Below are 15,174 nucleotides of genomic sequence, written 5' to 3' on the forward strand. Positions count from 1 at the left end.
CCACATCTCCTAGATAGTCCCCTAGTGTGTCTCACTTCCCCTGGTATCCGAGGCTTTACTCATCTTATTTCCTTCGGTTAGAAACTCCTTTCTTGATCCTCTGTATAGGAATGGCACACGCATGGTCCAGCTCAAGCATTATTTTCCACGTAGAGTCCTCCCCAGCCAGTGTAGGCTAAACTGGCCTCTCTTCCCTTGCATTTTTATGATCCTATATCTTAGTGTATGCCTCTACTATGATAAGCTAAGATACAGTGTATCTAAGTTATCTCATATTTATCTATTTCATAGTTATTATCTCATATATATTTAATGCTTGCCTCTCTCCAAACCTAGACTGTGAGTTTCTTGAAGGGAGGAAATTACCCAACTTTGGTCTTTATCAAAGGACCTGGCCGACAGGAAATGAATGTTTAATGACTGAATTTCCAACAAATATTCAAAGCAGAAAATGATGAGCACAGACAGAGTGATAAGACTGTTCAAAGAGAGAGAGCTTAAATCTTGCTGGGGAGAGTCGGGAATGGTTTCGTGTAAGCTTTGAGGGAAAGTCTGGTGTAGAAGCTAAGAATGCAGACTCTGAAGCCAGAGCGACTGAGATTAAATCCCAGATCCAATCCAATAATCCCTAGCTATGTGATCTGGTACAAGTTACTTAATATCTCTAGGTCTCGCTCTCCCCACCTGTAAAATGATACTATTAATATTGCCTGCTAAATAGGGTACTATGAAAACAAAAAATTCTACATAGGCAAAGCAGATATAAAATGTATACAGATAATAGCAATTGTTATTTGGGCTAGGCTCTTAAGAGTAGGTATGATTTGGACCTCAGAGGGCAGGCATTCCCTAGGTGAGGGATACAACAAAAAGAAAGTCAGAAAGGAAGGGAATTGTAGATGCCCAGAATCAACAATGCTGTAACCTTCGGTATGTCACTGTACATAACAAAGAGCAGGTTGGAACAGGCTGAAGCCAAATCAATCAGAACTTTGAATGTCAGTCTAGAATTTTTTGAACAGTATTTTGTAAGAAGTCGAGAACTGGAGTGTTTGGGCATGCAGCTCTCAGGCTGAGATTCAGTTAACTATTTATTTTGGGCAACTCTTTTCATACTCTAAACTGGAGGATTACAAAGCTGGCAATGGGGATGTTCAAAATCACGAAACAGACTGTTCAGTGACCTTTTGACAATGTACAAATAAGACCATTCTTCTGCATAGAGCAAAACTCGGTCTGACTGTAGGAATTTCCTAGACTGAATAACAAATTGACTGTGCAAGGTCCATTCTGCCGTTTTCTCTTAGACAGTGTCTGAAACTCCACAAGACAAAACAAGACTTAAGGTCAATAGAAACATGGATATTAATTGGCTCGTTTTAATGTTTGCCTGTGTCTGTTTGACACTGGATTATCGAGCAATTGTAATTTCTTGGTAAGTTCTCAGAGCTATCTCCCACCAAAAAAGAAAATCACATGAAATTAGATTTTTCCTTAAAAAAAAATGTGTAGAACTGTTTCCTTCCAAGAGAAGCCATTGGAGGCTTTTCCACTAGACTGTTCTATGTGAGGCTTCACTAGGAAAACGTCCATTTCCTTGTTAACTGTACCTTCCTTGGTTTAAGATCAAAGAGCCCAAAGGCATACCAGGATTCACTAATTATGGTCATAAAGAAAAAGGCATTTTTTAAAAATCCTGCAGAGTGTAGATCTGAATCGAACACACAGGTATACACACACTCACGTGTGTGCACACACCAAGATGGAGTCTATAGTTTTTAGGAGATCCTAAAAAGGGAAAAAAGAAAGTAATGAGGAGGGCTGGGGTGGAGAGCAAAATCACATCCCCACAGTGTCTGCAACACTTATGATCTAATCCTGGCAAGTGAATGCATGACCCTCATCTAGAAGAATAAGTCCCCTGTGTATTCTAGACTAGAAAGTATAATGTCCCTCATTTGCAATAGGACATTTTACACAATAAAAAAAAAAAAAAAAAAAAAAATCTCATCACCATAAACACCTTCAATATTAAGTGAATACCGAATAGGCACTAAATTCTTTTTTGCCCATATGTATGAAATTCATTTTAGCCACAATAGGAAAACTGCTATGTTATTCCTTTCCTTTATTTCTCCATTTCACATATTATTCATACTGAAATTATTATTATTGTCATTGCTGTTTATCATTACAATTCATGCTGGTTCTTATTCTGCATGCAACTAATTATTACTTTCAAGCAGGGTGGCCGGATTCGTGAAAAGGTAGTTTCTAAGTGCAAGAATCCAAGCTACATCCTCCCACACACATACACACATGTAAAAATGCTGTGGCCACAATTTTCTGCATTTCTAAACCTCTTCCCCTCATTTTGCTTAATGGCTTTGGTTATCCTTTATGATCTTGTTGCATCTTCTGTTCCCCCCGCCGTTAAGCTGTTATATTTCCAATTCATTTTCGACTTTCAAAGGTATTCAAATCTCCCTGTCCTCCCTTCTCTTTCTCTGCTGCTTCATGAAATCATCATTCGCTTATTGTGGACTGATTCTTCATATTAGTCATTCAACTTGCTGTTTTTACTGACGGCCTTAAATCCTTGCTACATCCAGAGGACATGTGCATTATTCTGTCCCTTCAGATTGCCTGGAAAGGCATTTTTTCCCCAGGGTGCATCTATCCCTACCTTTCCATTTTATAATTCTTATTCATTGCATCTTCTTGTACGGCAGCAAGCTATGTTTTGAGGCAAAATTAGTATTGCTTGTGGATAAGGCAGATGCTGGACAATGCTGGGCATGCTAGAAAGTAGAAAGACGCTCAATTAAAATGGCATAAGAGAGTAGCATTCTAGCAATTTCTAAGGAACAGCTACAGTTCTGTAACGTAAGCATTAGCAGGCCCATGAATGCCTTTCTTCCTCCCACTGCTGTGATTTAAATGGGAGCTGATTAGGACGGTGCCAGCTAGCATCCTAGTTGAAATGAGTGACTTCCTCATTTCTTATTGATTATGCAAAAGGTACGCTGGTGAGGATTCAGTCTTCGTAGCACCAATCAGAGGTAGGAGGCCAACTTACTCCATCAATCTATATCCACCCTCTCCAACAAATCAATTAAATGATACCTCTGTGACATCTGCAGAGAAAAATTCTATTGTTCAGAGATTGTTCAACAGTGATCTGAAGGCAAGATCATCCCCATTACCAAACAGATCTATACATTGCTTTATTATTCTAAAAATACCCCCCCCAAAAAGAAGTTATTCTATATCTTGTGCACAAATAAAAGGCATACTTGGTAAAAATGATAAAAGCTCATTCTGTTCAAAGTCTGGACCCACATGTAATGACTACTTATCTTTCTCATGCAACTGGGAGCTAAAGAGATTGGTTCTGTACCCTCCTGGGGTGACAGTATTAATGAGAAGCATTACTTGAAAACAAATGTCCATCAATTACTGATGGTTCCAGTAGGCCCCAAAGCTCCAGGATTCCAATCCAGCCGTTCCAAGCAGGGACTACCTGAAGCATGATCTAACACTCCCCCCAGCACAGAAGCATCCAGAGAGATTCTGCCCCTATCTGATTACAGAATTAAGACTGTGCTTCAGCTATTGGAACAGCGACAACAGGCAACAGACACAAGTGTTTCATAGTATGAACTTGAAGCCAGAGTTCTTGGGTTCAAATCCCAGCTCTGCTTTTTCCTAAAATTGCAACTTCAAATCAGGTCTCTTACTGCACTGAATTTCATTTTATCCAATCTATAAAATAGAGATAATAAAAACCATAACAGTATCTAACCAAAGGATTTTCACATGAGTAGGACTGCAATAATATACATACCATAGTGAGTATGTTCTGTGCTCAAAACCCTTGCTCCTTCAAGTGTGTGTCATGAGTTGGCAACAACCTATCACTGGAAGTTCATTAGAAATGCAGAATCTCAGGATCCAAGCCAGATCTGCTGAATCAGAATCTGCATTTTACAAGATCTAGGTGATACATATGCACAATCCGGCTTGGGAAATCAGAATCTGCATTTTCCAAGATCTAGGTGATACATATGCACAATCCAGCTTGACACTGTTTATCAGAATGATTTTCTGATCAACCACAATCATTTCCTCGAATAATTTCAACAACATGGAAATGAAATTTTAAGAGAAATAATTTTTCTATTTGTATACCGAATCAGAGCATTCATATCTCATCTGGCTGCCACACACAGCCAAGAGTTACAAGAAGTCACAGAGTAGAATATGAGCGACTTTCATATTGTCCCAAATGCCTTATTCCCAAATATTGACTTTCATATTGTCCCAAATGCCATATTGTCCCAAATGGCGTGTTCACAGACACAAAAGGTTGGAATATGCGAATGCACCAAAATCTAACGCAGCCTATTTTTCTTTAAAGGGAAACTGACGCTTAATTTTTTATAGGAAAGGAGAACATGTGTAAGCTAAACTGCAAAGCTCATCTGAAGGTATTAAGTTCTACCAATATTTCCTAAAGATGTTTCTAGCTCAGGAACAAGAGTTTGATCATTTTAGAGTCTCAATATATTTAAGGAAATATTCTTAGGTTTAGACATTCAGATGACAAGAAGTGAAGAAAAGTTCTAACATACCATTTTACCAGATGTGTTGTATGTGCATATGTTTATGTGTGGACGTGTATATACATATATACTTTGAGCTAGCAATCATCAAGGTTTTGATCTCCTTCTTCCCAACAGACATTTAGTCATAAAGCAAACATGTATTAAAGTCCAGCTATCTGCTAGGTCCTGAGCCATGTTAGCAGTGCTGAGAACGATGCTAGATAAAACTGTGAATGGTGTAGTATTTGGCATTGTAGCCACGCTTTCTCCGTGTCTGACACACAGTAGGCACTCAAAACACATCCACTGGCTCATTTAATAAATGCCATATTGTCGTGTACCAATTATAATTTATGACTTAACAAGTTTGTTTTCTACTGGAAGCACACCCAGCATAATTTTAAGGCTGAACAGATGGACGAGAGAGAGAGAGAGCAAGCAATGCCATGACTATTTTTGGTGGCACTCACTGGCCATTTTAAATATGGATTAGTCACTTTGTTCCCTTAACCCTCTATTTCAACTTGAGAATGGTAAATTCATTGAGTTCACTCTTGGAGGCTGAATCTGCTCCCTTATCATTTTATGCCCAGCCTAACTCAAAACTTACATATTTCTGTCAGCATCTGAGTTTGAGACCATTTGATCTAATTTCCTACCTTCTTCATTGTTCATTAATTCATTCAAATTTTGAGACCGTTTGATCTAATTTCCTACCTTCTTCATTGTTCATTCATTCATTCACATTTATCATACCAGCCAACTCTGTGCCAGGCACCATCCTAGGAGCAGAGCAAATATTGTCATGATTGGGAAAGATATGATCCGTGCTCTCACAGACCTCAAATTCTAATGCAGAAAGACAGAGAAGGAACAATATCATTAAGGGTGATCAAGCCCCTCCAAGTCTAGTCTTCCCTGTATCAAAGTCTGTTGGGTGGGAGGCTATCTCCCACGAAGGTATATGTGAGGAAGCCTCTGCTATTCAGGGGAGCCTGTGCAGTATGTGGGGAGTTGCCTTTCCTCATTTGGAGTAGCCTCAGGTGATTCTCCAGTCCATGGGTAAATAAGGAGACTCAAATGAAAATTAACCATGAACACAAAGGCATCTGCTCAGAGCCCATGCAGGGCTATGGAAAAGTCAGCTCGCACGTAGTAGGTTTACATTACTCACAACCATGGATTCCTCTTCATAGCTATGATGTCAACTGAGAATATCACACTCTAAGTGTAGGCAATCTACTGTGTCGAATCCCTTCAACAATCATAAAAGACAGGTACTAGCATCTTCAATTCATTAAAGAGAAATGAAGGCAAAGACATTAAGTAACTTAACCAAGGCAACCAGGGAAAAGGGAGAACGTAGAGGTTGGATTCGCACCAGGGTCCATCATTTTGAAGGTTCTCACACACCTAAATCAAGACTTCTGATCTTTTCCCAACTTACTGACACTGGGAATGTGTCAGTAACAATACATTTTAAGACACAAGGAGACTCGGCACTCAGAGCCCTTAGGAAAATGGTGGTGGAGTTAGTTAAACACGGACATAACTTTGATGGCAGTCAAGCCCTCCTGCTGAGACTCAGGTCCCCTTGAATCATGCAGAGTTCTGCTCTGGAATGTATTTCAGCATTTCCCCTGGAGAAAAGGCCATACGTGAACATTTATTATCAGTGCCAAGATGGTGTATAATTAATATTTTGATGCAGTGCATTCGCCTTGCCTTAATGTTTACTCTAACAATATTAGTTTGGTTTGAGGTAAATAATGCTTCACTGGCTGTGTGTTATCCCACTTTCATACAAGAAGCCTCAATTTATTTAATTATGTGGCCGGTGATTTATTGCTGCGTTCCTACTTGGGTTACATGTTGTGTTAATGGGCCATCAATGTAAATAAGGTGCTTCTAGGTAGAATCCAATATTTCCAACGCAACTAGAGCTTTCACAAAGAGGAGAGCAGAGCAGAGGAATCTGGCCAGAATCAAAGTCTTCTTTGATGTTGCTGACAGACCCTATCCTCCTTTCTTGGCCATGGAGACTGCAGAAATGCAAAGACTGATGTGCTAGTACTGGGGACAGGACCAGCAGGGAGAAGACCCGAGCCAATGTGATGGTCATTTACATTCCTGAATACAAACTTCTCACCAGAAGGAAGAGTAGAAGCTATTATGCATTTTATTATGCATTTCAGGATGCGCGAGGCAAAGAACACAGACATATCTCTCATTGCGCATAGAATCAGCATTTGGCAATACCTGAGAGGTGTTTTGGGGATGAAAACTTTTAGCCAAATGCTGAAAGGTGGGATCTCAGGGCACTCGGCTGGGAATAGACTGGGAAATATACTGTTGGTATGAAAGCTCCACTCAGCTGTCCAAGGTGAGTGGTCTCTATCCCTTTATTCAACTCACATGTATTTCCAGAAATAGTCTTAAACTTTCCATTCTATGATTCTTGCCATATTTCAAATAAAATGCTTTTGTCATGGTGGCTTATGCAGAATTTACTTCCTACTTAACTTAATATATTGGTATCTGGCATTCCAAATTTGAAAATTAACAGAATATCCCCATACCCCACATCGCTGTGACAGATCTCTCAATATTTTTAGCCATTATTTCTGATTTCCCTTTTTCTTGATTCCCTATAGAAAATACTGAAATAAAACAACACTGGTAAAATCAAAATTTCTGAGGTTTCCTTGCCTTTCTCAGTGTGAGCCTACCTAATTTTGAACGTTTTTTTTTTAAACAAACAAACAAACAAAACCTGTTTCTGTAAATTTCCCCTATGCCCTAGGGTTTTATGTGTCAGGAAAGGGGACAAAAACATGCTAGCCATTTGTAAGTGTATGTGTTCCCCCTCCCCATTTCACGAACTGCAGTTAATAAGATTTTAATAAGAAGAACAACGTATTCTCATGTATGCATACATAATGTGAATGGGGTCCCAGTGCCTCTAAGACAATCCGGCATGAGCATCACTTAACTGAATACCAATGACCGATCAGGGAAAATAAATTCCCTTCCCACCAGGGCCTCCAAGGTCAGTGGCATTCTTCTCCGTGACCGAACAGTTGTTCCATTTACAAGGTGGCAGGAAAGAAACCAAGGGCCTCCCTGCCTTTCGAAATCATGCCAGACTTGTCCTGACTCAAGGAAAATGCTAACGCCATATTAAAAGCTATAAGACATCGCTGTTGTGGTTTCTTCCTCAGGCATACAGACGGGAAAATGGCATTAAATAAATGAAAACATTTTCCCTGACTCTGCAGCGCGCCCGCTTGCAGCTCCTCAAGTCAGCCTCTTCGATGTCATGTTTCATCCAGGCAGGACAGTGTTAGCATAGTGACTCTTCCCAATGCTGGCAGCTTACCAGCAAACATCTTTGGTGTTTGCTCTAGGCACAGTCGGAACTGGTTGAAAACTGAGTTCTGAACTACCCCCAGCACTGTCCTGAGGGCACAGGCAAAGAGATAGAGACTTAGTTAATTTTAGTGCCATTAGCAAAGCCAAAGTATAAAAAGAAATAAAATTGCAAGAGGAATTATATTTCTAGCTGCTAAGTAGATAATATGAATAATGGGGCAGAATGATTACCATCCACCATTTTCGCAGCAGTGGCCTAGATGTTACGCAAGTCAAATTAACAGCCAAGGCTCTTTAGAGAATAACATTAAACACACATAAAGTTCTTTCCCTTCACTCATGCCAGCCCCATCCACTCCCCACAAGGCCAACACAAAAAATCGCCTTTCTACATTGTAGTCATGTACTTAAAAGCCTTCCCCTTCTCTATCCCTCCAAATAAGACCAGCTTTTGGAACGAAGCTGATTTAGCATCAGATAAGCCAGGAGCAGACAATAAGTTTAAAATGCCATTGCAGGCAATTTAGCCATATCTCTGCCACTCACTGTCAAACTACACAGAAGGCTTACCAGAGATACGCAACTTCTAATTAGAGGGTTGTAAAGTGTGTGTGCGTGCGTGGGTGTGTGCATGTATGTGTATGTGAACATATATTCATTGTAGGTCCTTCTACAATGTGTCACTGTGAATCTCCATCACTCCCAACTCTAATGACATGTAGAGACATAAGGATCAACTGGTGCAATACCTACAAAGTTCATCATCCTTCCTTGTTCCAAAATCACCCAACTTTGGTGAGAATGTTCATTTTATCCCTGCTCTTGATGCTGGGTGATACCTATACGTGCTATCTGAAGTTCGGCCAGCGTGACCAAACCAAAAAATAATAATAATGATAGCTCTCCGATAGCTGATGTGTCCATTTCAATTGCAGAGTCTGCTCGAGAAGAATGGGATAAACCAGAATAAACAGAAAACTTAACCTATTCTCTGCAGTACAAGACAGTCATTAGGAGTGAGGATTTTAGTCTCAGCTAGATGTTGGATCAAATCCTGGCTTAGTCATTGCAAGTGTGATGATGTACACAAACATCCTAATCCCTTGAAGTGTGGATCCTCTCAACTGTGAGCTGAAGGTACTAGGACCCACCTAACATGTAGGTTCCAAGGATGGACTAAATGAGACAGTGCATGCAACATGCTTCATGATGTATTTTGCACATGGAAAATGCTCAATAAATGAGCAGGTCTTATTATTATGCAAAGCTTGCTCTCCGTGGTGCTGAAGGCTTCTAGGCTGGTAAGAATCTGATGGACAGATTGCTTAAATATCCCTTAAGAGAAAGGATAGAGTGAAAGGAACGGAGAAAGTACTGAAGTCACAGCCAGATGTCAAATTCACTGTTCAGAAAGGGAGACAAAAATTACCTTGTTAAAATTTCCCCTAGGTTTTTTCACTTAGATTACACCATGTCCATCTGTCTCTGGGATCAGTCCTGCCGGTCTATGCACAATCTGGGGCTTTTCCCAAGAACTAGTCAATACTTGTGAATTTAGATGAAGGTAGCTTCTCCCAAAATTAACACTCAGAGGTGGTGTTACCTTTAATTCAGAACTTTTACTCCTCAGCATATGTAGATAGCATCCTTTCTCTGCTCAAAAGCAGTCAATAACATACTACTGCATAGAGAATGCACCTATTTTGCCTGACAATAAACACTTACAATTTCTGTCCTTATATGCCCACGATGACCTAATTTATTTCCACTTTCTCTCCATTCAAGTCAGGCAGAAGACGGGGCAGCTTGGTCCAATTGCCTGGGTTCAATCCTGGATCAGTTCGTAGAGTAGCAGTGAGCTCTCAAGCGAGTTATTTAATCGCTCCAATTTTCCTGCTCCCCAGGTGCTTTCTATGAGGACTCAGTGAGAAATATAAAGTAAGCACCAACTATTAATGGTACTCAGCGAACACATAAGGAATTCAGCTGCTCCTATCATGAATACTATTATCACTATTAACGCCACCGCTGCTGTTCCTCCTCAACTTCGCCTTCTAAAATGATGCAATGGCCCCATTCCACGCCTATTTTCTTTTCTGTGAAGACTACCCTCCCTCCTCTGCTATGAGTTCTAGAACAAAACCTTTCAAGGCCCACACCCTCGGTGAAGCCATTTCTCTCCAATACATTCGTGGTGATTTTCCCAACCATCTGTCTACCAACACGACATATAATTTAAAAGTGTGGCCTCTGGAAATCATTTTGCGATCCCCTAACTCTTCCCTTTCTACACTGAGTGATACTGGCCAGTGTTAAAAACCTCTCTGAAATTTACTTGCCTCATCTGTAAAATGGGATCATAACAGTGCCCGTTTCCTAAGGTTATGGTGACAACTCAGTCGGGGGATAGGTGTAAGGTGCCTGTCGCAGCATCTGGCACAGTCAGCATCTCTGAGTGTTAGCTGCTCAACGTGAATGTAATTTAGACCTCATTACATCTCCCACCATATGCTCAATAGATGTTAGCCCGCTGCCCTATTGTCTTTTTTCATGTCAATGGGCTATCAACATGCAGATCTGCTTCTAGATGTTAGACTGAGCACCCTCCCTGACAGGCATATTTGTCAAAAAAACTCACAACAAAGAGGAATAGCCACCTATTTTACATATGAAAGTTTAGGCTTGTGGGCTTGCTCTGGGGTGTCCTGTTCGTTAGCGACGACATGTTCCATGCAGGCGGAGCCCCTTGGTGTGCCTAGTTTAGCTGTTGACTGGGATGGACATGGAGACTACCACATTTCCAACCCTTAATTTTCTCTTGCAATGAATTTTGATTATATAATTTCCCTATCTTAATTACTTCTGGCGATACCCCTGCTCATGGGGCCAAACGATGTCACGGCCACCTTCCTGTTTACATCGTCTGAGTTGCCGGTGCATTCATGTCCTCCTTTGGATGCTGCTGGGATGAGCTATGCAAATTCGATGCCTTTAATCTCTCCTCATAAATCAAACCTTCCCCTCCCTTGATCTGTTTCCCTCTCTGTCGCCAACCTTCCTCCAATCTGTCTCCATCTTTCTCCTACTGAAGTTTCCAGAAATAAACGCTACAGACTAGGGGTGGGTGAGCTGATAGATACAAAAGAACGAAAAAAAGGAAGACAGGAAAAAATGAAGAGAGATTGCTGAGAGGCAGCCTCGGAAGTTGTGAGAAGGAGCCCGGAGGTAGGCTGCTGCCTCTGTATCGGGGAGGCTGTGGCTTATCTCACTCAGGCTATGGAACAAGGGAGAGTCTTTGGAACAAGGCCACACTGAACCCTGCACAGAATGTCCCTGCATCTTCCCTTACCTCTCTGGTTGATATTGTCATCGTGTGTGTTCCCCCCCAGCTCCATTTCGGGATACATTTTATTCCCTTCTCCCACTCCCCCAAAAGGAATTAGCCTATCTTTTCCCAGTGTACTCTCATTTTAGTCTTTTCTGCTCATATTTCTAGCCTGTTTAGGGTACGTTTGTATAACATCCCCAGTCCACACTCCTGTTTGCAACACCTTCCAATTTAATATTGTCTGCAAATTTCATTAGCATGCAATTTACTTTCTCTTCCAGATCATTAAAAAAAAAAGTCTCACCTAGACCAAGCTATTATGAATCTCTCTTCCACTCTCCCCAGATCCCAGCCAAGTGGGAACATTACCATTTATCATTATCTTTTGTTTATAATCTTTCAGCCAGGTTTCATCTAAGCCGATTAGAACTAATCTTGATGGCAAAAGAAAATTCGGATAAATAAAACTGAACCCCAACATCCAGAGCCTCGCTCAAGATCGAATCTACAGCATGGTTAACAGTCAGTATTTTGTTTACCTATCACTTCTCCATAATAATCTCAATACAGAGACGGATTCGTATTAATGAGAATTTCCCAAGTACATCGAAGGTATTAAATACAATCAGTACCAGTTGTTTATAAAGTTTCCACGGAATCTTCATCTCCTACAATAGTTTCAAACTCCAGGGAGGCAGGGCACTTTTCTTCAGAGGAAGCACTCTACAAAATGTCAAAGACTTATTTACTTGACTTCCGATGCTCGGAAACCCACGGTCTCCACCGAAGTGGAATGGGTTTTTGCCACCAGCCTTGGCACTTGGCCCGTGCTAGTTAATGAAGTTCTATTTGTGGTTTTAATGAGGATAAAATAGCCACTTCTTAGCTAGGTGCCAGATACAGAGATTGATAACAAGACTAATCCTAATATAATTCCCTTAATAATGGCTAAAAACCACTCAAGTACCTTAATACATCAAGATGTGCATGTTTTATAATATCCATAAACATCCTCAGAACCTAATAGAGTTAATTCCACTAAGATTGAAACAAGTGAGAGGGGGCGCAAAAATCAATTTGGCTTCACTTCCAGTGATTTATCACCACCACTCTCAGGATCAATTAATTTTTCACCAAGAAAATATCTGATGAAACTTTAGACCAAAGGAATGGCAAGTAAAACGCCAACCTTGATTCAGACTCACATAATGGGTTAGACATAATTCAACCTTCATGATAATGAAAAAAAAAATAAATGAAAATCACCAATAATTTAAGATTTAATATCAAGAATAGTTTGTTGAACTTCTAATATAAACCAAAATAATTCCCATCTGCTCTGTTTTAAGCTGTTGGCAAGTATTTACTAATCTTCTATATTTTAAAATACAGAAAAAGGTTTATGAGGAGGAAAGGACACATGTGACTTTGTTACCTCCTAAAAATAAAAAGAAAAGAAAGACTTTGTAAAGACCCAAGATAGTAAGAAAGAGCTCAAAAGAGAATCCATAGATAATGATGAAATTGTCACCCTTCCACTTTTGGGTCCTGTTTAGATTCTCCAACCTTGAAACTAAAGTGCTATTTATTAAGGTAAGAAGTGATGCAGAGATATAGGTTTTATGCAATCAAGTTAAACTCTGCTTGGGTTGTGCCTTCATTTTTTGCTGAGCCCCACAATTTCTCTTATTTGGAGGGTAAAAAAGCAGCTTTGGAGGCATCATTCTTCAAAGGAAGGATTTTGAGGTGAACAGTTACTCCCCTGGCACTGGGGCAGGAAATTGCCTGCAACGTATCATCCTTGTAAAGGGGTGATGTGGTCACAAAGTGCGCACCTGCAGATTTACTGTCTCTCTTTATGGCTTTCCATAAAGTCCCTTTATGCGAAATGGCAAAGAGACACCCCATTTATACAGCATAAAAATTAAGTGACTAATGGGCTATGTCTGATGAACTCCTAGCCACTTACAAACTAAGAGAACTTCAGATTTTAATTCGTTCAGCTCAAAGAGGCAGTGGAACATCATCGCCTACCCAATGATTACTTGAAATTAAACTTCCAGCCAAGTAAAGGTGAGTCGTGAAAGACAGTGCCATGAGGGTAACTGCGTTTCTTCAAGGGCTTTGCAGCACCATGACTCGACACACGCAAATCAAAATTTCTAACGTAACTTCAGTCAGGATCTTTTAAGTCTCTAACGCAAGGTCTTGAATCTCCACCCCTCTTTCCTATACTCCACGTTAAAAGATATGGGATACAAGAAGTTACATGCAGCATTCAGAATCCAAAGAGTCAGTATGGTTTCCTGGAACTACATGATAATTGATTTTTGATGATATAATTTATAGGTCATTGTAAAACATGAACAGCAAGTATTGGTGAGGACGTGGAGAAAAGGAACTCTCATACACAGTTGGTGGGATTGCAAATTGATACAGCCACTATGGAAAACAGTCTGGAGGTTTCTCAAAAAATTTAAAATGGATATACCTTTTGACCCAGCAATTGCACTTCTGGGTATTTATCCAAGGAAAAACAAAACAATAATCCATAAAGATCTATGCATCCCTATGCTCATTGCAGCATAAATTACAATAGCCAAGATATGGAAGCAACCTAAATGCCCATCAACAGACAATTAGATAAAGAAGTTATGGTTCATATATACAATGGAATATTACTCAGCCATTAAAAAAATGAAATCCTACCATTTGCAACGACATGGATGGACCCAGAGATTATTATGCTGAGTGAAATAAGTCAGACAGAGAAATACCATATGACTTCACTTATATGTGGAATCTAAAGAACAAAAAAACCCAAACTAATCAAAAACAGACTCACAATTAGAGAAGACAATCTGGTGATGGTCAGAGGGAGGGGGCTGGGGAGCTGGGAGAATGAGGTGAAGGGTAAAAGAAGTACAAATTAGTAATTGATAGATGGTCACGGGGATGGGGAGCACGGTATAGGGAATGCAGTCAGTAGTAATGTATTCACTAGGTGGAGAGCCAGAGGAGAGAAAGAGCAATCAGGGAGATCATTTTATGAACTATATAAATGTCTAACCAATGTAAGGTATACTTGAAACTAATAAAATAATTTAAAAAAAAACATGAATTATTTTCTCAATCATTGACAATTGAGTTACATGTAGTAGAGTTCTACTGAGATGGGATTATTTTTGTTTTATGAAGGACAATCCTTGCCCAGGTAAGAGAAGAATCTGTTTCCAAATCTTTCTGGAAAAATAGGTTGATTTAAATTAAATTTATTCAACAAGTTTTTCAACAAAAGGTTATTGAACACCTATCATGTATCAGGCCCTGTTCTAAGAATTGAATATAAAGCACAAAATAAGATGAGTATGGCCCTTATCTTCATGGAGTTTCCATCCCAGTAAGGAACAGGGATGATAAGAAATTAAAAGAACTAATTACAGACTGTATTAAGTGCTAGGAAGGAGATGAAAAGAATGCTCTGATGAAGACTAACAGGTCAGAACAGGACTACTTAGGAACTTAGTGTGACATATTTATATAACCAGTTAATTCATGGTATAAATCTGAATCCAACATTAAAAAAAGCACAGTCAGTCATCCAACGCACAGTTATTACCTGATTAGTATGTTCCCGAAGGTTGAAAGAGACTCTACTGTGTGATATTCCACACATTTGACATGTTTATCAAAAAAGATAAACAGTCTTGAAGACTGTAATATAATCACTCTTTTCTACTTTATCTCCACTTATCTTTTTCTTCACTGCATGTGGAAAGGGGTTGATTTAATGACAGGTGATGTTTAAGGGGGAAAAAAAATGTGAAAGGTCCTTCATATCCATCCCTTCCACCAATGACAGATGTA

Source organism: Pteropus alecto, unplaced genomic scaffold (genome assembly GCF_000325575.1).
Source record: "Pteropus alecto unplaced genomic scaffold, ASM32557v1 scaffold44, whole genome shotgun sequence".
Classification (NCBI taxonomy): Eukaryota; Metazoa; Chordata; class Mammalia; order Chiroptera; family Pteropodidae; genus Pteropus; species Pteropus alecto.